General features: G+C 47.4%; 1 protein-coding gene across 5 annotated transcripts in view; it reads right to left on the reverse strand.

Moving 5' to 3' along the window:
• Window positions 1-27103, reverse strand: part of LPCAT2 (lysophosphatidylcholine acyltransferase 2) — a 521286-nt gene that overhangs the window by 432393 nt on the left and 61790 nt on the right. The window lies entirely within an intron of this gene.

The raw sequence follows: 27103 nt of genomic DNA on the forward strand, positions 1-27103 counted from the left end.
ATTGTCCTTCTCCCCCTCATGTTTCTGCTCAACACACTGCTTTTCAATGTAAGTTGATACTTTTATTGTTCATTGGTGAATAAATGATTTTACTTAGTGGCGCTCCTCTTCTTTTGTTTACTGTCCTAAAAAGGGTTTGGAGACCCGGGTCCTGCCCCAGGGGACATATATCAATGCAAAAAAAAGTTTTAAAAACGGACGTTTTTTCGGGAGCAGTGATTTTAATGATGCTTAAAGTGGAAAAAAAAGTGAAATATTCCTTTAAATATTGTATTTTTAATGTAATAAAAGTATTTAAAACTGCTTACGGCTTTAATGTAATGTCCGGTCCCGGTAACATGGATGAAAATCAGTGAGACAAACGGCATGGGTACCCCCCCCCAGTCCATTACCAGGCCCTTTGGGTCTTGTATGGATATTAAGGGGAACCCCGCACCCAAATTAAAAAAAGGAAAGGTGTGGGGCCCCAGGCCCTCTGAACAGCAGTATACAGGCGGTGCAAACAAGACAGGGACTGTAGGTTTGTTGTTAAGTAGAATCTGTTTGTAATTTTGAACTGGTACATTTTTAAAGTGTAGCTTCAGCCAAAAAATCTATTTTTAAGCTTTTTGGAAAACAAAGGGAAGGGTTACCCCTTTGACATTTGTTTTGCTGTCTGTGCACCTCTTCAGAAGATTTCACCTCACTTTCTGTCCCAATGACAAATGTTTTTTGACAATTTGGGGTCTTTAGTGAAACAAGGATTGGTGATAAAGCATAAGTGTAGAGGAGACACTTTTTCCCATATTAACTCTTACAGGAGAGAATTTCCCTTCCTAGGGGTAGATTTCATCTCACTTCCTGTTATCTCCTTCCGTTTGCAAGTAGGAGTCATTTGTAAGTTGGATGTTTGAAAGTAGGGGCCTGCCCTATATACTCTGCAGAAATTGCGGCCTTAGGTGTTGGTGTTGCCACAACACTGTAAGTCCTCACAGTTACTCTTGGTGGGAGCTGGAACGGGCCCTTCTGTGAAATATTAGATCAAGAATTGTAATTACATGCACCTGTTGAACAGGGGCAGAAAAATTGGGCCTTTGGTGGTGGTGGTGCTGGTGCCACAACACTGGAAGTCCTCACAGTTACTCTTGGTGGGCGCAGAAACGGGCCCTGCTGTGAAATATTAGATCAAGAATTGTAATTACATGTCCCTGTTGAACAGGGGCAGAAAAATTGGGCCTTAGGTACTGGTGCCACAACACTGCAACCCCTCACAGATACTATAGTTGGAGCTCAGGAATGAGCCCTCCTGCAAAATATTGCATCAAATATTGTAATTACATGCCCCTGTTGAACAGGGGCTGAAAAATTGGGCCTTAGGCACTGGTGCCACAACACTGCAACCCCTCACAGATACTATAGTTGGAGCTCAGGAATGAGCCCTCCTGCAAAATATTGCATCAAATATTGTAATTACATGCCCCTGTTGAACAGGGGCTGAAAAATTGGGCCTTAGGCACTGGTGCTGGTGCCACAACACTGCAACCCCTCACAGATACTATAGTTGGAGCGCAGGAACAAGCCCTGCTGCAAAGTATTGCAAAAATTGTAATTACATGCCCCTGTTAAACAGGGGCTGAAAAATTGGGCCTTAGCCACTGGTGGCGGCACCCAGAACCAAAAATATTCTTATAAGCTATCAGCATGATCATTGAGGAGGAAGAGGATAGTCACTCGGCATAACAGGATAGTCACTCAGCATCAGCATAGGCAGTCTTGAAAGGATCTGACATTTCAAAAAACATTATTCGGTTTCATCAGCATCAGGTGCTTGGTAGCTGGTGGTGATCCAAGACTGATTCATTTTTATGAAGGTCAATCGATCGACCGAGTCGGTGGACAGGCGCACCCTGTGATCAGTTACAAAGCCTCAAGCAGCACTGAATGTGCGTTCCAAAAGAATGCTGGATGCAGGACAGGCCAGTAGCTCAATTGCATACTGTGCAAGCTCTGGCCAGTGATCCAGCCTCACAACCCAGTAACCCAGAGGATTTTCGGTGGGAAAGGTGTCCAAGTCAGATCTTGCCCCTAGGTATGCCTGCACCATGTAAAACAGACGCTGGCGATGGTTGCTGGAACCGATCAGACCTTGGGGCTGCAGACTAAAAAATTATCTGAACGCATCGGTCAGACGGCCACCTACTCCACCACTCCTTCTTTGTCTGACCGAAGCCTCAGCAACACGTTGTCCAGCAACAGGAGTTTGTAACCGACCAGTCTCTGTGAACGCCTTGCACAGAGCTTTCTGCAAGGCCTCCCGAAGATGTTTCATCCTCTGCTCCCTCTGCGGCGGCAAGATAAGGACCGCAACCTTACCCTTGTAATGTGCATCAAGGAGGGTTGCCAGCCAGTATTGATCCCTCTCCTTGATACCACGAATACGAGGATCCTTCCGCAGGCTTTGCAGGATCAGGGAGGCCATGCAGCATAGGTTTGCTGAGGCATTCAGTCCGGAGTCCTCTGGGTCACTAAGGACGACATGATCCGCAGCCACCTCCTCCCAGCCACGTACAAGTCCATGGGTTTCTTGGGACTGTAAATGATCCCTTAAAGACTGCTGCTGATGCTGAGTGCCAGGCTCCACCTCCATGCTGACACAATCCTCCTCTTCCTCCTCCTCGACCTCTTCCTGTGTGATCGGCAGGCACGCAGGAACACTGTCTGGATAAAGGGGGCCTTAAGAGCTAAGGAAGTCCTCCTCTTCCTGCCTCTGTTCTGCTTCAAGTGCCATGTCCATTATTCCACGCAGCGTATGCTCCAACAGGTGGACAAGGGGGACAGTGTCACTGATGCATGCACTGTCACTGCTCACCATCCTCCTGGCCTCCTCAAATGGTGTCAGGACAGTGCATGCATCCCTGATCATGGCCCACTGCCGTGGGGACAAAAAACAAGCTCCCCTGACCCTGTCCTGTTGCCATAGTCGCACAGGTACTCATTGATGGCCCTCTGCTGCATGTGCAGCCGCTGCAGCATGGCCAATGTTAAGTTCCACCTGGCAGGCATGTCACAGATTAGGCGGTTCTTGGGCAGGTTAAATTCCTTTTGGAGGTCAGCCAGCCGAGCACTGGCATTATATGACCTGCAGAAATGCACACAGACTTTCCTGGCCTGCCTCAGGACATCCTGTAAGCCCGGTTACCTGCCCAAGAACCGCTGCACCACCAAGTTAAGGACGTGAGCCAAACAGGGCACATGGGTCAGTTGTCCCTGTCGGAGGGCGGAGAGGAGGTTGGTGCCGTTGTCACAAACCACCATACCTGCCTTAAGCTGGCGTGGCATCAACCACCTCTGAACCTGCCCCGGCAGAGCTTACAGAATATTTGCCCCAGTGTGGCTCCTGTCCCCCAAGCACACCAGCTCAAGCACCGCCGCATGGCATCTTTTGGCCTGCGTGCTTGCGTAGCCCCTTGAACGCCTATGGAGCACCGCTGCTTCCGAAGACAAATCATCACAGGAAGAGGCCATGGAGGAAGAAGAAGAGGAGGGGGTGGAGGAGAGAGGTGTGGCAGAATCACCACTAGTAGTATTTTGGAGGCGTGGTGGTGGAACAACCTCCAACACTACTGCACCCTGTCCTGCATCCTTCCCAGCTGCCAGAAGATTCACCCAGGGAGCGGTGAAAGATAGGTAACCTCCCTGTCCATGCCTGCTGGACCATGAGTCAGCGGTAATATGCACCTTACCGCTGATCGCCCTGTCCAGCGAGGCCAAGACATTGTCTTCCACATGCCAGTAGAGAGCCGGTATCGCCTTCCGTGAGAAAAAGTGGCATTTGGGAACCTGCCACTGAGGAACCGCACATTCCACAAACTCACGGAAGGGGGCAGAGTCTACCAACTGAAAAGGCAGTATGCTGCAGCTGGGGGAACATGACTGCCAGATTGCTGTCCTTCTTGGGCACCCCCTCTCCCTGGGCTCACGTTACTGCCTTCCTCTAGCTGGGTACCATCATCAGAGCCTTCAAAACGCTGGGCATCCTCCTGGAGCATGTACCCAACACTGTGGTCAAACAGTTCGGGGGACTCCTCAGGCGGACATGGTGGGGCTAGAGAAGGAGTGACTGATGCCATTGAACCGAGGGAAGAGGCCGTGTTGGCAGCTGCTTTGCCAGACAAAGTACCCTGAGCCTGGGTGAGAGAGGATGAGGAAGATGAGGACGGCTTGGTCATCCGCTCTACCAAGTCTTCCACATGTTACCGAAAAAAAGGACAAGCGTGTCCCACAGCCACGTGCTGATGAGGATGCACTGTCTCCACGACCAGCACTGTTGCCTCTAGACACAGAGCCTGCTTGCTCTCTTTTATTGGCTTGTGACTGTCTGCCTCTCCTTGTTGGCCTTCCAGACATACTAATGGCCTGCAGTGAGATGTAGCTGCAAAAAGCTGGGATGTACCGTATCTATCGGCGTATAACACGCACTTTCTTCCCCTAAAATCAGGGGAAAATCGTGGGTGCGTGTTATACGCCGATCTCTGCTGATTGTGAGCCGACATACACATAGCCGAGTGTATTCAGCTCTTCTCGGCTCCGCTCACAGTCATGCCCAGTCCCGCCATTGGACCTATGTTATGTCCATCATAGGGCGGGACTGGGCATGACTGTGAGCGGCGCCGAGAAGAGCCAAGTACACTCGGCTATGTGTATCTCGGCTCCGCCCAGTCCCTGTGATCTCGGCGGCACTAGCTCCGCTCCGCCGAGTCCCTGCAATCTCGGCAGCATATTTAAATCTGTCCAAGCCTGTAATGGACATTGGGGGCAAGGCTGCGCTGGGGCAAGGCTGCAATGGACACTGGGGCAAGGCTGCACTGGGGCAAAACTGCACTGACAAGGCTGCAATGACCACTGGGGCAAGGCTGCACTGGGGCAAAGCTGCACTGACAAGGCTGCAATGGACACTGGGGCAAGGCTGCACTGGGGCAAGGCTACACTGACACTGAAAAGGCTGCAATGACACTGACAAGGCTGCAGATGGACACCGATAAGGCTGCATTGATGGGCATTTAAGTGTACGTTTTTTTTCCTTAAACTTCCCTCCTAAAAGTTTTTTCCTTAAAATTCCCTCCTAAACTTGGGGTGCGTGTTATACGCTGGCGCGTGTTATACGCCGATAAATACGGTATATATATATATATATATATATATATATATATACTGATACTGCAGCTAGCAGAATCAACTGCCTGCCTGTAGTATTATTAGTATGAGAACACCAGCAATTGTCTTCAGGTAGCTTTAGGTGCACACTGTGCAGAGGACACAGTACACTAACTGTAAATACTGTAGCTGCCTGCCTGCGGTATTAATAGGAGAAGAACAACAGCAGTTTTCTTCAGGTAGCTTTAGGTGCACACTGTGCAGAGGACGTAGTACACTAACTGTAAATGCTGTAGCTGCCTGCCTGTGGTATTAATATAGGATCAGAAGAACACCACCAATTTTATTCAGGTAGCTTTAGGTGCACACTGTGCAGAGGACGCACTACACTAACTTATAAATACTGCAGCTGACTGCGGTACTGTACTAATAGGATCAGAAGAACACCACTATTTTTCTTAAGGTAGCTTTAGGTGCACACTGTGCAGAGGACGCACTACACTAACTTGTAAATACTGCAGCTGCCTGCGGTACTGTACTAATAGGATCAGAAGAACACCACTAATTTTCTTCAGGTAGCTTTAGGTGCACACTGTGCAGAGGACACAGTACACTAACTGTAAATACTGTAGCTGCCTGCCTGCGGTATTAATAGGAGAAGAACAACAGCAATTTTCTTCAGGTAGCTTTAGGTGCACACTGTGCAGAGGACGCAGTACACTAACTGTAAATACTGTAGCTGCCTGCCTATGGCATTAATATAGGATCAGAAGAACACCACCAATTTTATTCAGGTAGCTTTAGGTGCACACTGTGCAGAGGACACAGTACACTGACTGTAAATACTGTAGCTGCCTGTCTGTGGTATTAATAGGAGCAGAACAACAGCAATTTTCTTCAGGTAGCTTTAGGTGCACACTGTGCAGAGGACGCAGTACACTAACTGTAAATACTGTAGCTGCCTGCCTGTGGTATTAATATAGGATCAGAAGAACACCACCAATTTTATTCAGGTAGCTTTAGGTGCACACTGTGCAGAGGACACAGTACACTAACTGTAAATACTGTAGCTGCCTGCCTGTGGTATTCATAGGAGCACAACAACAGCAATTGTCTCCAGGTAGCTTTAGGTGCACACTGTGCAGAGGACGCACTACACTAACTGTAAATACTGTAGCTGCCTGCCTGTGGTATTAATATAGGATCAGAAGAACACCACCAATTTTATTCAGGTAGCTTTAGGTGCACACTGTGCAGAGGACGCAGTACACTAACTGTAAATACTGTAGCTGCCTGTCTGTGGTATTAATAGGATCAGAAGAACACCACCAATTTTCTTCAGGTAACTTTAGGTGCACACTGTGCAGAGGACGCACTACACTAACTTATAAATACTGCAGCTGACTGCGGTACTGTACTAATAGGATCAGAACACCACTATTTTTCTTCAGGTAGCTTTAGGTGCACACTGTGCAGAGGATGCACTACACTAACTTGTAAATACTACAGCTGCCTGCGATACTAATAGGATCGGAAGAACACCACCAATTTTCTTCAGGCAGCTTTAGGTGCACACTGTGCAGAGGACGCACTACACTAACTTGTAAATACTGCAGCTGCCTGCGGTACTGTACTAATAGGATCAGAAGAACACCACTAATTTTCTTCAGGTAGCTTTAGGTGCACACTGTGCAGAGGACGCACTACATTAACTTGTGAATACTGCAGCTGCCTGCGGTACTATACTAATAGGATCAGAAGGACACGCACTACACTAACTTGTAAATACTACAGCTGCCTGTGGTACTGTACTAATAGGATCAGAAGAACACCACTAATTTTCTTTAGGTAGCTTTGGGTGCACACTGTGCAGAGGACGCACTACACTAACTTGTAAATACTGCAGCTGCCTGCGGTACTGTACTAATAGGATCAGAAGAACACCACTATTTTTCTTAAGGTAGCTTTAGGTGCACACTGTGCAGAGGACGCACTAAACTAACTTGTAAATACTGCAGCTGCCTGCAGTACTGTACTAATAGGATCAGAAGAACACCACTAATTTTCTTCAGGTAGCTTTAGGTGCACACTGTGCAGAGGACGTAGTACACTAACTGTAAATGCTGTAGCTGCCTGCCTGTGGTATTAATATAGGATCAGAAGAACACCACCAATTTTATTCAGGTAGCTTTAGGTGCACACTGTGCAGAGGACGCACTACACTAACTTATAAATACTGCAGCTGACTGCGGTACTGTACTAATAGGATCAGAAGAACACCACTATTTTTCTTAAGGTAGCTTTAGGTGCACACTGTGCAGAGGACGCACTACACTAACTTGTAAATACTGCAGCTGCCTGCGGTACTGTACTAATAGGATCAGAAGAACACCACTAATTTTCTTCAGGTAGCTTTAGGTGCACACTGTGCAGAGGACACAGTACACTAACTGTAAATACTGTAGCTGCCTGCCTGCGGTATTAATAGGAGAAGAACAACAGCAATTTTCTTCAGGTAGCTTTAGGTGCACACTGTGCAGAGGACGCAGTACACTAACTGTAAATACTGTAGCTGCCTGCCTATGGCATTAATATAGGATCAGAAGAACACCACCAATTTTATTCAGGTAGCTTTAGGTGCACACTGTGCAGAGGACACAGTACACTGACTGTAAATACTGTAGCTGCCTGTCTGTGGTATTAATAGGAGCAGAACAACAGCAATTTTCTTCAGGTAGCTTTAGGTGCACACTGTGCAGAGGACGCAGTACACTAACTGTAAATACTGTAGCTGCCTGCCTGTGGTATTAATATAGGATCAGAAGAACACCACCAATTTTATTCAGGTAGCTTTAGGTGCACACTGTGCAGAGGACACAGTACACTAACTGTAAATACTGTAGCTGCCTGCCTGTGGTATTCATAGGAGCACAACAACAGCAATTGTCTCCAGGTAGCTTTAGGTGCACACTGTGCAGAGGACGCACTACACTAACTGTAAATACTGTAGCTGCCTGCCTGTGGTATTAATATAGGATCAGAAGAACACCACCAATTTTATTCAGGTAGCTTTAGGTGCACACTGTGCAGAGGACGCAGTACACTAACTGTAAATACTGTAGCTGCCTGTCTGTGGTATTAATAGGATCAGAAGAACACCACCAATTTTCTTCAGGTAACTTTAGGTGCACACTGTGCAGAGGACGCACTACACTAACTTATAAATACTGCAGCTGACTGCGGTACTGTACTAATAGGATCAGAACACCACTATTTTTCTTCAGGTAGCTTTAGGTGCACACTGTGCAGAGGATGCACTACACTAACTTGTAAATACTACAGCTGCCTGCGATACTAATAGGATCGGAAGAACACCACCAATTTTCTTCAGGCAGCTTTAGGTGCACACTGTGCAGAGGACGCACTACACTAACTTGTAAATACTGCAGCTGCCTGCGGTACTGTACTAATAGGATCAGAAGAACACCACTAATTTTCTTCAGGTAGCTTTAGGTGCACACTGTGCAGAGGACGCACTACATTAACTTGTGAATACTGCAGCTGCCTGCGGTACTATACTAATAGGATCAGAAGGACACGCACTACACTAACTTGTAAATACTACAGCTGCCTGTGGTACTGTACTAATAGGATCAGAAGAACACCACTAATTTTCTTTAGGTAGCTTTGGGTGCACACTGTGCAGAGGACGCACTACACTAACTTGTAAATACTGCAGCTGCCTGCGGTACTGTACTAATAGGATCAGAAGAACACCACTATTTTTCTTAAGGTAGCTTTAGGTGCACACTGTGCAGAGGACGCACTAAACTAACTTGTAAATACTGCAGCTGCCTGCAGTACTGTACTAATAGGATCAGAAGAACACCACTAATTTTCTTCAGGTAGCTTTAGGTGCACACTGTGCAGAGGACGCACTACACTAACTGTAAATACTGTAGCTAATAGGACTAATAGGATCAGAAGAACACCAGCATTTTTCTTCAGGTAGCTGTAAATACTGTAAAAACACCTGCCTGCCTGTCAGTAGTAGGAAGAGAATAACAGGAACAGATCTAGCCAATTACGGCTCTCTGTACAGATGGCGCTGTGATTGGCCAAGCATGCGGGTCATAGTGCATGCTTGGCCAGAGGACACTATAGGGGGGGACAGAGGACACTATAGGGGGGAGGACAGAGGACACTATAGGGGGGAGGACAGAGGACACTATGGGGGGAGGATAGAGTTTTTTTCGTCATGGGGGTTCCCCTTAAAATCCTTATTAGACCGAAGGGCCTGGTATGCTCCTGAAGGGGGAACCCATGCCGTTTTTTTATTTAAAATTTGGCGTGAAGTTCCCCCTCAAGATTCATACCAAACACAGTACCTGGTATTGGTGGGGATCCAAGTTGGATCCCTGTTCATTGAAAGTTGGACGTATGCTGGCTTCAAGTCGCAGGGCAAAGTCGGATCCAAAGTAGGACGAGTGTCGTGTCGCACCAGTGTGAACCCGGCCTTAGACCTCACCATCATGGGCAAGACCAAAGAGCTGTCAAAGGATGTCAGGGACAACATTGTAGACCTGCACAAGGCTGGAATGGGCTACCAGACCATAAGCAAGAAGCTTGGTGAGAAGGAGACAACTGTTGGAGCGATTATTCGCAAACTAAAGAAATACAAAAAAAAATATCAATCGCCCTGGGTCTGGAGCTCAATGCAAGATTTTGCCTCATGGGGTTAGGATGATCATGAGAAAAGTGAGGGATCAGCCCAGAATTACACAGGAGGAGCTTGGGAATGATCTCTAGGCAATTGGGACCACAGTCACCAAACAAGCCATTGGTAACACAATACACAGCCATGGATTGAAATTCGGTGCACACAGCCCATATAACGAGAGGCTGGTGCGAGCAGAAGGTGGAGTTGGAGCAGTGGCAGCTATTGAGAGAATCTCTGTGTGAGGATAGATGCTGTGTGCGTCCAAGGAGCCCAAAGCGGTGTGTGTTTAAGGGCCTGAAGCTGTGTGCATCAAAGGGCCTGAAGCTGTGTGCGTCCAAGGAGCCAGAAGCTGTGTGCATCCAAGAATGTGGGCCTGGAAGAGCTGGTGGTTTGAGGGACCAGTATCTATAGAAGCAGTGCTGCTGAAGAGTAGCCAGGTGGGCTAGCATTTTCAGTTATGTCTGAATGATGTTTAAACCCTGGCGTGGTATTCCTGAGTGGACATGTGTTCTGTTTTTCTGTTTAATAAACATGGGCTACCAGGCCCTTAACTATAAATGCCTGTTTGATGTGGATTTGCTGCACAAAAATGCATCTATCACTGAGCTAATGATTCCCAATGTCACAAGTGGTTGTCGGATGCGGGCATACAGACTGAAATGCGGGTCTCTGCGCCAGTGGTGAGTGGTGTCAGGAACTGCTGCTAGCTGTGTGGCAGCCAGGCGAACAGCATTGTGCAGAAGTTTATTTGATGGACTGTGTTGCATGCAGTGAGGGCTCAGCATGGCCTGAGAAGATGTCTCCACCTAGAAGGGTTAGTCCAGAGGGTCTAGTGATGTATGAGACAGCGAATGAATGGTTCAAGCGGAACCGCAAAGAGTGGAGCGCAGTACAAGAGGGTGAGATCTTGGCCTCTGACTATATGCAACCCATGCTGCCTACAGAGGAGGTTAGGGACTTCCTTGTGAAATTTGAAAAAGTTGCCGCAAGGAGAAAATGGCCTAGGGACCGGTGGCCAAAATTGCTGCAACCCTTATTATGCATAGAGTTCCGGTCAGTTTACCATTTGATGGATGGGGACCAGGATGACTACCGCAAGTTTAAAGAGGAAATCCTTCTTAGAGGAATGTTCCAGCATATCATGGTCCACCAGTAATGCTCCAAGATGGAAGAGGTGTAACCGGAAGACCAAGGTTTTGGAAATCCAGAGAAACGCAAAGTTTTGTGTCATGGCCGCTTAGGGAAAGTGGTCTGCTCAGAAAGGTGGGAGCAACAGCCAGCATCCTGCGTGAGGTATAGCCAACCATCTTTGGAGTGCAAGTCTGCTTTTACCCCTAGCAACAGGGATCTTGTGTTACCTGTAGGGGGTGTCAGTGGGTCTGGAAAAAAGGGTGCAGTAGTAGAAAGAGAATAACAGGAAAGGATCTAGCCAATTACGGCTCTCTGTACAGACGGCACCGTGATTGACCAAGCATGCGGGTCATAGTGCATGCTTGGCCAGAGGACACTATAGGGGGGGACAGAGGACACTATAGGGGGGAGGACAGAGGACACTATAGGGGGGAGGACAGAGGACACTATAGGGGAGAGGACAGAGGACACTATGGGGGGAGGATAGAGGACACTATAGGGGGGAGGACAGAGGACAATATGGCAGGGGACAGAGGACGCTATGGCAGGGGACAGAGGACGCTATGGCAGGGGACAGAGGATGCTATGGCAGGGGACAGAGGACACTATGGCAGGGCACAGAGGACACTAGGGGGGGACAGAGGATACTAAAGGGGTTACAGAGAACACTACAGTGGTGGGGGGTGCAGGGGACAGAGGACACTGCTTTGGGGGTACAGGGACCCCATCACCCCTGGGGACAGGGACTCCTTCTCACCTGGGGACAGGGACCCCATCACCCTTTGGGACAGGGACTCCTTCTCCCCTGGGGACAGGGACCCCTTCTCCAGACCATGCTGGCTGGCAGGCTGGCCGGCTTCTGTGGAAGGGGCATGACTGAAAGGTCTGCCAACTGGATCCCGATCAGCGCTCTCAGCAAATGGCTGGTCAGGAAAGGGGGTGGGGGCGAGCGAGTGCCCCCCTCCCAAACCGTACCAGGCCGCATGCCCTCAACATGGGGGAGTGGGTGCTTTGGGGCAGGGGGGCGCACCTTGTCCCCATGTTGATGAGGACAAGGGCCTCTTCCCGACAACGCTGGCCATTGGTTGTCGGGGTCTGCGGGCAGGGGGCTTATCGGAATCCAGCAGCCCCCTTTAATGGGGGGTCCCAGATCCCGGCCCCCCACCCTATGTGAATGAGTATGGGGTACATCGTACTCTTACCCATTCACCTGGGGGAAAAAAAGTGTCACTAGACCGGTTTTAAAAGTAATTTATTAGGCAGCTCCGTGGGTCTCTTCCGACTTGGGGGCTTCTTCTGATTTCCCAGCTCTCTCCGGCCTCTTCTCCCGCTCTCTAGCCTCTTCTCCCGCTCTCTGGTGTCTTCTTTCGGGCTCCTCCGCTATCGTCTGCTCTTTTGCCCGTTCTTTTGCTAGCATTGGCCGGTCTTCTCCATCGTCTTCTTCCCTCCGGTCTTTTTCCGATGTCGCCTGGCTGCCACACAGCTAGCAGCAATTCCTGACACCACTCACCACTGGCGCAGTGTTGCTCCATGACCACATGGGGGAGTCAGCCTGTGGAGACCCCACACCTGTGAGACCCCGCACTCAAGTGAAGGCTATGACACCAGCTGCAGGAACTGGTAAAACTATTTAAGTTTGTGGAGCTGAACCCAATGAAGTGGGAGTATGGAGAGCGGAGATGGACATAGACTTGCTGCTATGTGCTACCTTGAGCAATGGGAAGGCACAGGGTGAAGCCCAGCTGACAGCAAGGTTAAATACTCAAATGGACATGGGGATTATGTATGTGCCTGCTATAGCCAGGCAGAGTGCTGGAGAAGTTAAACTAGGGGTGATCAAAACTGTCCTTGTGCCATATATGCAGGTGTCAGCCCCCCCCACACACCTGTATATATGCTAGCCCCCCCACACACCCCTGTATATATGTCAGCCTCCCTCACACCTGTATATATGTCAGCCCCCACACACCTGTATATATGGTAGCCCCCTCTACACACACCTGTATATATGTCAGCCCCTCCACACACCTGTATATATGTTAGCCCCCCACACACCTGTATATATGCTAGCCCCCCTACACACATACACCTGAATATATGTCAGCCCAGACCCCCCCCCCACACACCTGTATATCTGCTAGCCCCCCCACACACACATCTGTATATATGTCAGCCCCCCTCACACCTGTATATATGTCAGTCCCCCCACAGACCTGTATAAATGCCAGCCCCTCCACACACACACACCCGTATACAGTTCCGGCTGGTGCTCAAAATTTTTCGGCGGGGGGGGGGGGGGGCGCAAACAAACTGAAAAATTCTGAAAAAAATAAAACATCAATTGCAGCCTCACTGTGCCCATCAAACGCAGCCACTGTGCCCATCAAACGCAGCCACTGTGTCCATCAAATACTGCCACTGTGCTCATCAAATGCCACCACTGTGATCCCCAACCCCCCCCCGCCCGCTCGTTGGCTGCCAGCACTTACCCTATCTCGGTGGATAGCAGCGGGTGATGGCGGCGAGCTGCGTCCTCCATGTGTCTCCTCTCCTCCTCCTGATAGGCGTCCAATCACAGCGCCTGTCATTTTAGCCAATCAGGTGACGGGTAACACAGCCGCGCTTCCTGATTGGTGGAGAGGTGGTTCAGTGTTAGAAAAAGCAAATATTAATAAGCTGTTCTAACACACCTTGGTGAACTGTGAGCGCAATGCTCTGTGCTCGCAGTTCACCTTTTTTGAAGCCTATTACAGCCTATGGCTCCAATGAGGTGCTTTAAAAATCCATGCCCGCCACTGTAATTTAGGCACCCGAAAAGGGGCTGGACGCCTGAATAGGGGGTGGCTACAGCAGCCATGGATAGATTCATGCAATGCAATGCATGAATCCATCCATGATACATAGAGGAGGGTGGTTGGAGAGAGGGGGCAGTGCTCGTGCGCCCTTAATGGGCGCACCGCCACTGGCTGTATATATGCCAGCCCCCCACACACACACACACACCTGTATATATATATATCAGCCCCACACATACCCAAATCTGTAAACACACAAGGCTCTGCCCCCCCACCCCGTACAACAAACAGCCCCCCTCCCTTTCCTTCACAGCCCATATTTGTTAAGAATTTATTCCTACCTGGTCCCAGCTCGTTTAAACAAAGCTGACATATTGCTGACACAGAAAAGCCCAGTACACGAGGGGTGCACATGCACATAGTAGCTAGAGGTGGCAGTAAAGAGCTCGATGTCTGACCCAGCATTTCAGATGTTGGCAGACCATCGTGGAACGCACGCCTTGTCGCCATGACACATGCGGCCCGGGCAGACAATGGATGGTAATAGCCCAGAAACACAGCGGCATCAGCCTTGCCTCGACACCAGGAGTGTCCAATTACATATACATATACCAGCCAAAGATACAGAAACTTTATACTCACCAGATAGGCGCATCCACTCACTGATGGAGTATTTCACAGAACCTTCAGTACTACCACTCAAGCAGAGTTTCAGACTTTACGAACCAGTGCAAATCTTGTCCACAGCAGAAGATGAATGCCTTTGGTTCTGGGTCTCTTTTAGAGTTCAGGGCTTCTTAGCTTATAGGAGCACAATACAAAAATACATAAAGGTTTGGGTTCTGTGCAGAATTTCTCTCCACACTCCTGCTTCTGGGGTGCCAAAATAAATAAACGGGGTGTTTTTTGGATTTCTCCTATTTAAATTATAAATATGTATTATAATGTTTGTTCCTGTACAGTAATTAGCTAGTGTATCAAAGCTCTGATAACATTAATGGTGCTGATATAATAACAATATTAGCTATAAAAATGAACACACAACTCAAAGAAGCAAAGTTTCCTATTTATTTACAGAGAAAATAGAACACTAACATAGAAATCTAGGAATATTACAGAGCATATGGAAATAAAAGAGCAGAGAGGATACATTACGTAAGTCCGTCCTCCGTGTTCTGTGTCTTTTGGCTGGGCTCAATGAGAGAGAGTTGAAGAGGAGAAGAGGTCATTCATCGCTGGCCTTTGCTTTTTTAAAGCACACTCAGGGATAACCCACACAAACACCCTCTGCGTGCCTATGTAGTCCTCTGTACAATGCGCAAAAAAGTCAGTAAACTTACAGGAAGTGTGTTGATAACCACGATAACCACCAGCAGATGGCATTGCCATATTGCCGTTGAGCACTTGACCTAGGTCAGCATCACAGTCCACAACTGATTGATGTTCTGATTGAACGTAAGGCAATTAGGCACTGTAATCTTCCAATCACCAAGAGGTCTGAGCTCATGCTCTCTTATTCCCATACCCTACCACCAGGGAGTATGCGTGAATCCCCTCCCAGATGAAGGCTTAAAATGCACCCTTCTGCTATACACACCCTGCTGGATAATCTTGCTCTGCTGGCATTCCAGGCTACCCCCAGCCGTATCCAGGTGGCTTCAGTAGAACCAAGTCTCAACAGTCCAGAAATATCAGGTATTAAAAACATGTTGCCTTCCAACACTTAGCCTTGTTTCCACATTGGAGGTATGGCTTTTTCGACGGAATTCTTCAAATGAAGACTACTTCTGGCCAGACATCACCGGACAGTAGATGGGTCTGCCTGGGTCCACCGGTTTCTGGCAGTTTTGTGTTGATGTCACTGCTGGACATCTTCCAATGTTCAAGAGAAGTAAGCATGATGTGTCCGTCTTTCATTTACTGCATTCAAGTGGTTCTAAAGGCTGAAGGTTTTTTACTGTAATACATTCTGTTCATTAACCACTTGACAACTGGGCATTTAAATCCCCCTCGTGACCAGACCAATTTTCAGCTTTCAGTGCTCTCACACTTTGAATGACAATTACTCAGTCATGTAATACTGTACCCAAATGAATTTTTGTCCTTTTTTTCATACAAATAGAGCTTTCTTTTAGTGATATTTGATCACCTCTGGGTTTTTTATTTTTTGCGCTATAAATGAAAAAAGACCGAAAATTTTGAAAAAAACACATTTTTCTTTTTTTCACAGTTTTTTTTTTTCACAGTTTCTGTGATAAAATTTTGCAAATTATTAATTTTTCTTCATAAATTTTGGCCACAATTTATACTGCTACATATCTTTGGTAAAAATAACCCAAATTAGTGGATATTATTTGGTCTGTGTGAAAGTTATAGAGTTAAAAATTTGTGGTGCAAATCATAAAAAAATGATCACACCTGATGTACTGGTGGCCTATCTCATTTCTTGCGATCCAAACAAGCCAGGAAAGTACAAATACCCCCCAAATGACCTCTTTTTTGAAAGTAGACATTCCAAGGTATTTAGTAAGATGCATGGTAAGGTTTTTAATGTTGTCATTTTTTCCCACAATTCTTTGCAAAATGAAGATTTTTTTCCCCCACAAAATTGTCATTGTAATAGGTTATTTCTATCACATGGCATGTACCACAAATGATGCCCTAAAATACATTCTGCTACTCCATATAAGTATGGCGATACCACATGTGTGGAACTTTTTCACAGCCTAGCCACATAGAGAGGCCCAACATGCAGGGAGCACCATCAGGTGTTCTAGGAGCATAAATGACACATCTAGCTTGTTGACTTCCTATTATGCTTTTGAAGGCCCTGGAGCAGCAGGACAATGGAAACGCACACAAAATGACCCTATTTTGGAAAGCTAACATGCCAAACATATAATCTATGAGGCATAATGAGTCTTTTGAACGGTTCATTTTTTTCCAGAAGTTTTTGGAAAATGTGGAAAAAAATGAAAAAGCATTTTTTTACACAAAGTTGTCCATTTATCAGATATTTCCAACATATAGCATGTACATAGCAAAAATTACACCCCAAAATACATTCTGCTACTCCTCCTGAGTATGGCGATACCACATGTGTGAGACTTTTACACAGCCTGGCCACATACAAGGAACACCGTCAGGTGTTCTAGGGACACATAGCATGCACATACCAAGAATATCACCCCAAAATACATTCTGCTGAGCAAAGGGTAAACAAAAGATTACCTGTGGTTTTAGTAGCGCAGTTGTCCACAGGAGGATAGCACTGGTCCAGGCAGCAGGCAGGGACTTGGTCAGCAAAAGCAAACGCAATTGTCCAGGCAACAGGCAGGAATACTGTCCATAGTCAGTACAGGCAGCAGGCAGGGATACTATCCATATACAGTTCAGGGTCAGTGCAGGCAGAGATTGTCAGCAGTGCCAAAATATTGGTCCTGGTAGTAGGCAGGAACATGGTCCATCTGGTGTTGTCAGTTCATGTAACAGGCAGAGGCATGATGGCATAGGTCCTACAGGCAGCAGGCAGAAGTAGGGCCTCATTCAGGACAGAATGGGGACAGGGGTAGAGGCTTCTCCCTCCCAAATCTCTTTGATGCCTCCGAGTCTCCAGACCCTAATCTAGGAATGAGAAAACAAAAAAAAATGTTTTCTTCATCCAGAAAAACAATTCTGGAGCCCCTCACATATGTGAGACCCCTGTACTATGAATCCCACTAGTCCAGTAGCAGGGTACAAGATCAGTCCAAGAGGCATGGTCAAACAGTTCAGGGTCAGTTCCAGATCAGGCAGAGGTATGAACAGAATTGGTAGGCAGAATCGTGGTCGAATAACAAGCCAGGGTCAGTTACAGAGCAAGTAGAGGCATAAGGGGTGTGAAGGTAAATGGCAGGAAGTGAGGGTTATGTTTATCATACTTCACTAATAATTTAGTGAAGTATGGTAACGGCGGAAACAGTCAACTATGCAGAGGCCTGGTTGGGAAGGACATTGGGGACAATGATAAGTGGTGTCTCTTCTCACTCCTCTTTTGGTGCACACCCGGCATTTTTTCTGACGTTTTTGGCCTGTTGGTCTTGGAGGGATTTCAGGAAAGTGGCGTTCGGAGAGTCTGCTAATCACATTGGATCGAATGGTTTCTGGTGGGCCGTTCAGGAATACAAGGGCAGTGGTGATTTCCTCCTGGTAGCCAAGGAAGGATTTGGGGCTTTCAGTGGATTTGTGATAGATAACGTAGCTGTTGTATATGGCCAAATTAAACAAATAAATTTAAACTTTTTTTTTATACCACTGGTATGTTCATCTTGTGGCAAGGTAGGGTTCGAGCATTTGGTCGTTAAAGTCGACACCCCCCATGAACATATTGTACTCGTGGATACATGTTGGTTTTTGGATTGGGTCATTCCTCCTGGTGATCTCAATGAATGTATTGTTGTGGATCGATAAAAGCACGTAGATATCCCTTCTGTCCCTCCACTTAACAGACAGAATTTCCTCATTCCGTAAACTTGCCGTCTCCCCTTTTCTTAGCTTCTTGTTGACGAGGCTTTGAGGAAAGCCCTTCTGGTTCTTCCTTTACGGTGCCACATGCTGGAGTGTTCTTTCTGTGAAGGTTGCGGAACAGAGGTAAACTAGTATAAAAGTTGCCACATACAAATGGTAGCCTTTCTCCAGGAGTGGGTTTATGAGTTCCCAAACGACTTTCCCGCTTGATCCGATGTAGTCTGGGCAATTAGGGGGATGTAGCTGGGTGTCCTTCCCTTCGTATACCATGAAGGCATAGGTATACCCTGTGGCTCTGTCACACAATTTATAAAGCTTCACCGCATAGCGGGCCCTTTTGGTGGGAATAAATTGTTTTATGCCCAGCCTGCCAGAAAATTTGACAAGGGACTCATCCACGCATATGTGTTGGTATGGGGTAAACAACTGGGGGAAGATTTCAGAAAAATAATTTAGTAGTGGCCGAATTTTATAAAGCTTGTCAAAATTTGGGTCATTTCGGGGAGGGCACTGGGTATTATCATTGAAGTGTAGGAATCTCATAATCATGAGATATCTGGTTCTGGGCATTACTGAGGAAAAGATGGGCATGTGGTGCATGGGGAGGGAAGAACCAATACGAACATAATACATTTTTTTTTGTTAGTCCCATACAGAATGTGAGGCCCAAAAAAATTTTAAACTCCTCCACTGTTAGGACTCTCCACTCATAGGGATGGGCATAATAGGACGTTGGGTTACTTCTTATGAACTGTTGGGCATATAGGTGGCACTGGGCCACAATTGATGCAAGCATGTCCTCAGTAAAAATAAGGTTGAAAAAAAATCGGTGAAAAATTTTCTGTGTCCACCTGGACTCCTGGCTAGGCAGTGAAAGGGGGAATGATAGCTTCTCCCGAATTAGGAGGAAGCCACAAGGGGTTCTGAAGGGAATAGGGAAGGCTGGCATGGGACCTAACCCTTTGGGACTGAGGTGACACCCCACTGGTACGTGGCCTTTGCAGAGGTACTGGTGTGCTGGTGGATGGCACTGTGGTGCTGGTGGATGGCATTGCGGTGCTGGTGGATAGCACTGCCTCCTCACCAGTACGCCTTCGTCTGACGGACGGACTCTCATCCTCCAATGAGGCTGTCAGTATTCCACTGCTTAGGACAGGCTTGTAGTCCACGTCAGATTCAGAATCTGAATATGAGGAGGAATCCGAAGCGGAGAGCTCCCCATTGCTCTTGTTGGTCGCAAGAATATTGTATGCCTCCTCGGCTGAAAATAATCTTTGTGACATTCTTGGTGATGACAAATGGCACTGATATGTGGCACTGATGACACGTGACACTGGCAGATGGTACTGGTGACAGATGGCACTGATACGTGGCACTGATGACATGTGACACTGGCAGATGGCACTGATACGTGGCACTGATGAAACGTGGCACTGACGACAAGTGGCACTGATGTGACACTGATTACACGTGGCACTGATGTGGCACTGATGTGGCACTGATGAAACATGGCACTGATGTGGCACTGATGACACGTGGCACTGATGTGGCAGGTGACACTGACAGGTGGCACTGATGACAGATGGCACTGACGACAGATGGCACTGACAGATGGCTCTGATGATAGATGGCACTGATAGATGGCACTGTGACACTAGCACTAGCACTGATAAGCACATTGGCACCAATGGCACTGATGTGGCACTGTATGGGCACTATTTGGGCTCTGATTTGTGTTTTCACGGTAAACTGTGTAAAACGTTGGCACTTACAGATCTGCAGCACAGCTCTCCCTCACATGCGGTGTCTGTGTGAGGAGGGAGAGCCGGCAATGAGAGATGATCTCATACGTTTGCAACTGGGGGAATCCATAGCGGAGAAGGATCTGGGGGTTTTGGTAGATCATAAGCTCAATAATAGCATGCAATGCCAAGCTGCGGTTTCCAAAGCGAGCAAAGTCCTTTCATGTATTAAGAGAGAGGTATGGACTTCAGAGAGAGAGATATAATTTTGCCCCTGTTCAAATTATTAGTAAGACCATATCTGGAATATGAAGTTCAGTTTTGGACACCAGTTCTCAAAAAGGATATCGGGGAACTGGAGAAAGTGCAGAGAAGGGCAACCAAACTGATAAGAGGCATGGAGGAGCTCAGCTATGAGGAAAGATTAGAGGAACTGAATTTATTCACTCTTGAGAAGAGGAGAATAAGGGGGAATATGATCAATATATAAGGGGTCAATATAGTGAACTTGATGTTGAGTTATTCTCTTTACGGTCAACACAGAGGACACGGGGGCACTCTTTACGTCTAGAGGAAAAGAGATTTCATCTCCAAATATGGAAAGGTTTCTTCACAGTAAGAGCTGTGAAAATGTGGAATAGACTCCCGCCAGAGTTGGTTCTGGCCAGCTTAGTAGATTGCTTTAAGAAAGGCCTGGATACATTCCTAAATGTACATAATATAACTGGGTACTAACATTTATAGGTACAGTTGCTCCAGGGAAAATCCGATTGCCTCTTGGGGGATCAGGAAGGAATTTTTTCCCCTGCTGTAGCAAATTGGAGCATGCTCTGCTGGGGTTTTTTGCATTCCTCTGGATCAAATGTGGGTATAAAATTGGGTATATTGGATGTACGATATTTTTTATTTTATTTATTGCTTTTAAGGTTGAACTGGATGGACTTGTGTCTTTTTTCAACCTGACTAACTATGTAACTACAGAATGTAACCATGTAAAAGTGCATAAAACTTTTTCTTAACTCGCCTTACAGGACAGCCTTGGAGAGAGCGTAGCTCTGCCTATTTTCCAGGAAACACATGCAGCTTTAAAATCCCTCCTCTTCCACCATGGCTTCAGTTATTAGGTTTCCTCCGCCATGGTGGAAGTGCTGCTGGAACCAGGGAGAGCTGCGCTCTCTCCAAGGTGGAGGGGTTTTAGGCTCACCTCAAGGCGGTTTTTTTCTGTCTCTTCAGGACCATCCCAGCCCTCCCCCCCCAGTACGGGTGGGGGGTACTCCGAAGATCCCAGCCTCTCCAGCTCAGTGGAGCAATGGCTCTCAGGAGGCTAGCATCATTGTGCCTGGGATCCACGGTATGGCTCAGGGGGCCAGGCAGGCATCTACAGGGTGTAGTTTTTCCTTTGCATGTTGGTCCTGGGTCCCGGCCGGCGGGTGATGTCATGTCCGGTGATGCGACTTCCTGTATGGGCGACATTGGTTCCAGTTGCCTGGGATGCAGAGGTCAGAGGGTGGGTCCATTTAGTTGGCGTTTCTGGGTGAAGCCGGGACCGAGAGATTCAAAGCCAGGCATCTTCTGTCAGTTCCCCGCTGCTCTCTCTGCAGAAATGGATGAGAGACCGACAGCCCGGGTGGAAGCAGGCACCTCAAGCACCAGCCAGGCCCAGGTAAGAGGGGTACAGTGGTGCCCCTCATCTTCTCCTTATGGGCTGTGTGGTTAAATGTTTGTATCTTCCTGTAACAGGAAGCATGTGGCTGCAGGGCCTAGGTGACTCCGCTTGGACCTTGCAGCCTGGACAGGGTTTTTTTCCTTGCTAGGGATACCTTTTGGGGCACGGTTTCCCATCTTGTTGGTGGAGGTTTGTCTTATTAAGCGGTGATGGCTACAAGGGTAAGGACGATTGGCTGAACCCTGTTTCGATTCCTTTTAGGTTAAAGCGTCAGCAAAAGCTAAACCTCCTCCACCAGTTTAAAGGAAATGCCCATCTTGCAAGAATCCGCTTAGAGATTTGTGGCAAAAATTCATGTGCAGAACCTGTATTGCAGAGCTTGTTGAAGAGGAGACATCCAAGCAATGCAAAGATTTGTTTTCCTCTGTGCAGGAGCTGATGAATTCTTTGAGCTCGGTCAGATCTCTGCTGGTCAAAAGCCCGGCAAGCCAAGCAGAACCCCAGCAGCTTCCGTCCAGCATCCACCTCTAGGACAGTAGAGGTTACTGACTCAGGGGATGAGGGGACAGGTACTCTTCCTTCCCTCAAAGATTCGGATGAGGAGGAAGAGGAAGGTGATAGCCGGGCCTCCAGGTACAAGCTATCACTGTGTCAGGGCTGGGCTCAGCCCTTCCTTCTCTGAGCTGGCCGCTCAGCTGTCGGCTAATTGCCAGCTCCTTTCTCTCCACAGTGACTCAGCTGTTGATGATCTGCTCATCAGTCCTGCCTACTTAAAGCCGTCCAGCTCACTTCATCTCTGCCTTCGCCTTTGGTCACATCTCAAAGACTTTCTCCTGTGTTCCTGTTGAAGACTTGCTCGGCTGACGTCCCTTCTGGCTCCTGATCCTGCTTGCTGTACTACTACGTTGATCTCTGGCTCTCTGACATTGGCATTGGCTAACTACCCAATCTGGTTACTGAAATCTGGCTATGTATTGACTACGCTTACTCCGTTTACCTTTTTATTATTATTAAACTAGTGTGATTAACTGTACTTCTGTCTCGGTCTGATTCATGGTTTCTGACACACTGGAGGAGGTAGATGACCTATTAAAAGCGATCTACACCACTCTATAAATCCAGACGGAAAGGGTACAACTGTCAGTACACGACAAAATGTACCAAGGCTTGGATGAAACCAAACACAGGGTGTTTCCGGTCCACAGGGTCCTCTCGAATGCAATTAAGAAAGAGTGGAAGGACCCAGAGAGAGGTCCTTTCTTTTCTAAAACCGTGAGGAGAAGGTTCCCCTTTGAGGATAAGGAGACTGAGGTCTGGAACAAGAAGCCCAGGGTGGACGCCGCGTTCTCACAAGTATCCCGTCACACGGACCTTGTGTTCAAAGATATGGGGGTACTAAAGAATGCAATGGATAAGAGGGCAGATTCCCTTTTGAAAAAAGCATGGGATTTCACCTCATCCAGCCTCAAGCCTGCGATGGCTTCCACGGTAGTAGCCAGGAACCTGGAATGCTGAATTGAAAAACTTGAGTCATGTGGAGGCAGGTACATCATGAAAAGAGTTGCTGGAATCTTTTCCACTGATGCTTAAAGCAGAAAAATACATGGCTGATGCCTCAGCAGAATCAGTAAAGATGTCAGCGAGATCGTGAGCCCTGGTGAACTCAGCTAGATGTGCTATCTGGCTGAAAACTTGGACTGGAGATACGGTATCCAAGATAAAGTTGTGCAGCCTACCTTTTTCAGGCGACTTACTCTTTGGTCCAGATCTCGAGACAGTCCTTGACAGGACAGCCGACAAAAAGGGGTTTCCTTCCAAAAGGAAGCAGCCACTCAAAAATAATTTTCGTGCTGTTCAACAGCCCCACAAGAATAGAGACCAGGAGCAGAAAAAACGTTGGGCATCCCAGAAGGGAAAGGGGAGAGGAGGGGTCCTCTTCAGAACCCCTGATCAGCCTCCCAAAAATAAATGACAATCTCATTCCGGGGGGATCATCTTCTTTCCACCCACAGTGGGGAAAGGTGACGACAAGTCTGTTCGTGAACAACATCATCACCCAGGGGTACAGTTTGGAGTTTTCAGTAACCCCTCCAAGCAGATACTATATAACCAGTCTTCCAAAAGACAAGGAAAAGCTTCCACAATGACAAAACCTGCTCCAGGATCTGATACAACAGGAAGTTATCATCATCAGAAAGGTCAGGGTTTCTATTCACACATCTTTCTAGTAAAGAGACCCTCAGAAGTATCGGTTGATACTGAATCTGAAAATTCTGAACAAGTCGATCCGTTACAAACACTTCCGGTTGGACACAATCTATTCCATAATGACGTTATTGTCCCCAAATTGCTTTATGGCATCTCTGGACCTAAGGGACGCTTATCTGCATGTCACGATAGCCCAGGCTTCCCAACGGTTTCTCCGTCTGGCTCTCAACCTGGGGGATTCAATATAGCATCTCCAATTCAGGGCTCTGCCTTTTGGACTATCATCCTCACCCAGGATCTTTACAAAAGTGATGGTGGAAGCACTGGAACCTCTGAAACTAAAAGGGATATCAGTCATTTTGTATCTGGATGATCTGTTGCTTTTTGCAGACTCCAAAAAACAGCTCCTGTCAAACCTGCAGGTGACACAGACTCATCTCAAGAGCTTAGGTTGGCTCCTAAATTTGGAGAAATCAAATTTAGCCCCAGCACAGGAGATGAAATAACTGGGGTACACAATACACTCAGTACTTCAGAAGGTCTTCCTCCCACAGGAAAAGATGGAGAAGGTCCAAACTGCTGTAAGACAAATCAACCTCTCGGTGTCATTTCGGACAGCTATGGCAGTCTTGGGACTCCTCACGGCATCCATTCCAGCCATACAGTGGGCCAAACTACATTCCTGGCCACTCCAGATGAACATCCTTCAAAGATGGTCTCACCGGGAGCCGTTAGAAAAGTACATTTGAATCACCTCAAACATAAAAAGAGCGTTCTGGTGGTGGCGGGATTCAACCAACCTAACAGAAGGTCTTCCCTGGGTTTTTCCCCTGGACAAAATGTCTAACGACGGACATAAGTGCTTGGGGTTGGGGGGCCCGTTTGGACAGTCAGACAGCACAGGGTTCCTGGTCCAGAGCAGAAGCCAAGAAGTCTTCAAATTGGCGAGAGCTAAAGGTCTCCTATCCTTTCATCAGATAGTCAGGGGATCACATGTGCAAGTACTCTCGGACAATACAACAGCGGTAGTCTATGTATTGAAACAGGGAGGAACCAGGAGCAAAGGGCTCTTGGAGCTAGCCAGCCAGTTGCTTACCTGGGCAGAGCTAAACGTGGCTATACTGACGGCAACCCATCTAAAGTGGTCAAAGGACCTTCTAGCAGATCTGCTAAGCAGAAGGAAAGTAGAAGTGGAATGGAGCCTGAATCAGGAGGTTTTCCTGATGGTCACCAAAGCATGGGGTCAACCTTAGATTTGTTTGCAGGCCAGCAGAACTCGAGTGCAGATGTTATTCTCACTCCACAGGGAAGATCAGGCCATAGGCATAGATGCGTTCGCCCATTCGCCCATCCGTGGGATTACCAGCTGTGCTACGCTTTCTCCCCCCCCCCCCAGTTGATACCGCTGGTCCTCAAGAAGTTCAGAGAGGAAAACACAAATCTGATTTTGGTCACCCCCTTCTGGCCGAAGAGGCCCTGGTTCGCGGCTCTATTAAATCTAGCCGCAAAACTTCCCTGGAAGCTACCATCCGGAAAAGACCTGCTAATACAGGGGACACTGAACCAGACGGAAGTAGATCAACTACAACTGACCGCCTGGTTTCTGAAGAAGATCTCCTAAGAGCCAAGGGCCTGTCAGAAAAGCTAGTGAATACCCTACTCTCCAGTAAGAAAGAAGTAACACGGGCTATATACCTTTAAAGTGTGGAAAAAATTGAACTCCTGGTGCTCTTCTAAAGGTTTCCAGGTCAAAAGTATAGTCTGTCCTTGAATTCCTCCATGACGTAATGGAGAAGGGGCTGTCAGCCAGCACCCTGAAAACTCAGGTGGCAGCTCTTTCAGTTTTTTTAAGAAGACTCTATCCAAAGAAGTGTTAATTTCCAGATTTTTTTAGGGCTCTTGCACGAAACAGGCCGGTAACCCTAAAGTTTTTCCCAGCTGGGATTTATCTATTGTGTTGCTGGGTCTCATGGAGGCTGTTTGAACCCCTGCAGGAAGCATCTTTAAAAGATTTAGTTCTCTAAATTATTTTTTTAGTGGCCATCACGTCAGCCAGAAGGATCAGTGAGCTCCAGACCTTGGCGGTTACAGAACCCTCTCTGAAATTTTTTTCAGATTGGGCAATTCTCTGAACAGATCCAACATTTATACCCAAGGTTGCCACACCCTTTCACCGCTCACAAGAGATTGTTTTACCCACTTTCTCCTCAGCTCCAGCCAATCCAGGAGAAGAAGCTTTTCACACACTGGATGTAAGGAGATGCCTGTTACGTTACCTAACAGTCACCAAAACATTTAGGAAATCAAATGCTCTCATAATCTTCTCAGGGTCCCGCAAAGGGGAAAAAGCTTCCAAGAGCACTCTAGGTAGGTGGCTTAAATGGGCAATCATGGAAGCCTACAAAACTAAAGGAGAAGTACCCCCTTCAGGTATAGCTGCCCACTTTACAAGATCAACTGCAGTTTCCTGGGCCGAAAGGGCCGGTGCTACGCCGGAGCAAATATGCAAGGCTGCTACCTGGTTCAACTTTTCTACGTTCATCCGGCACTATAGGTTGGACCCGCTGTCCTCCGTAGAACAAGCCTTCAGCAGTAAGGTGCTGCAGACAGTGGTTCCCTAGGGTAAGTTTCTCGGTTACCCTCTCCAAGGCTGTCCTAAAAGTCGATTTGAGAAAGGCTTAGTTAGACTTATCAGTGACGGTATTTCTAAGAGCCTTTCAGGGTTACTACCCTCCCTGTTGTCTTAGAAGTGTTTGAGTATCCGTCATGGTTGTGTTGGTGGTTTTCTGCGCTTTGTTTTCCAGCATGTTGGAGACCCCACAATAACTGAAGCCATGGTGGAAGAGGAGGCATTTTAAAGCTGCATGTGTTTCCTGGAAAATAGGCGGCGCTACCCACTCTCAAGGCTGTTCTGAAAGGCTCTTAGAAAAACTGTCACCGGTAAGTCTAACTAAGCCTTTTCATAGCGTGGTTTAGAGGAGGACTCCAAACTTGAGAAATTATATGCTCCAGCCTCCCTCGCATGTTATACAGCAATTATAGACTAGCAGCATTCGCAATACAGCCCATGAGACTAATTATCACATATAGCCTGGACTAGGGGAAAGCTCAAGACTATGGCTGTGAATGTTCACACCAATTTCCCTCACATGCTTAAACAAGCCACCAGATGACTTGCATGTCATAAGGAGGTATAGTGTAC

The sequence above is a fragment of the Aquarana catesbeiana genome, linkage group LG11 (genome assembly GCF_042186555.1).
Source record: "Aquarana catesbeiana isolate 2022-GZ linkage group LG11, ASM4218655v1, whole genome shotgun sequence".
In the NCBI taxonomy this organism is placed as follows: Eukaryota; Metazoa; Chordata; class Amphibia; order Anura; family Ranidae; genus Aquarana; species Aquarana catesbeiana.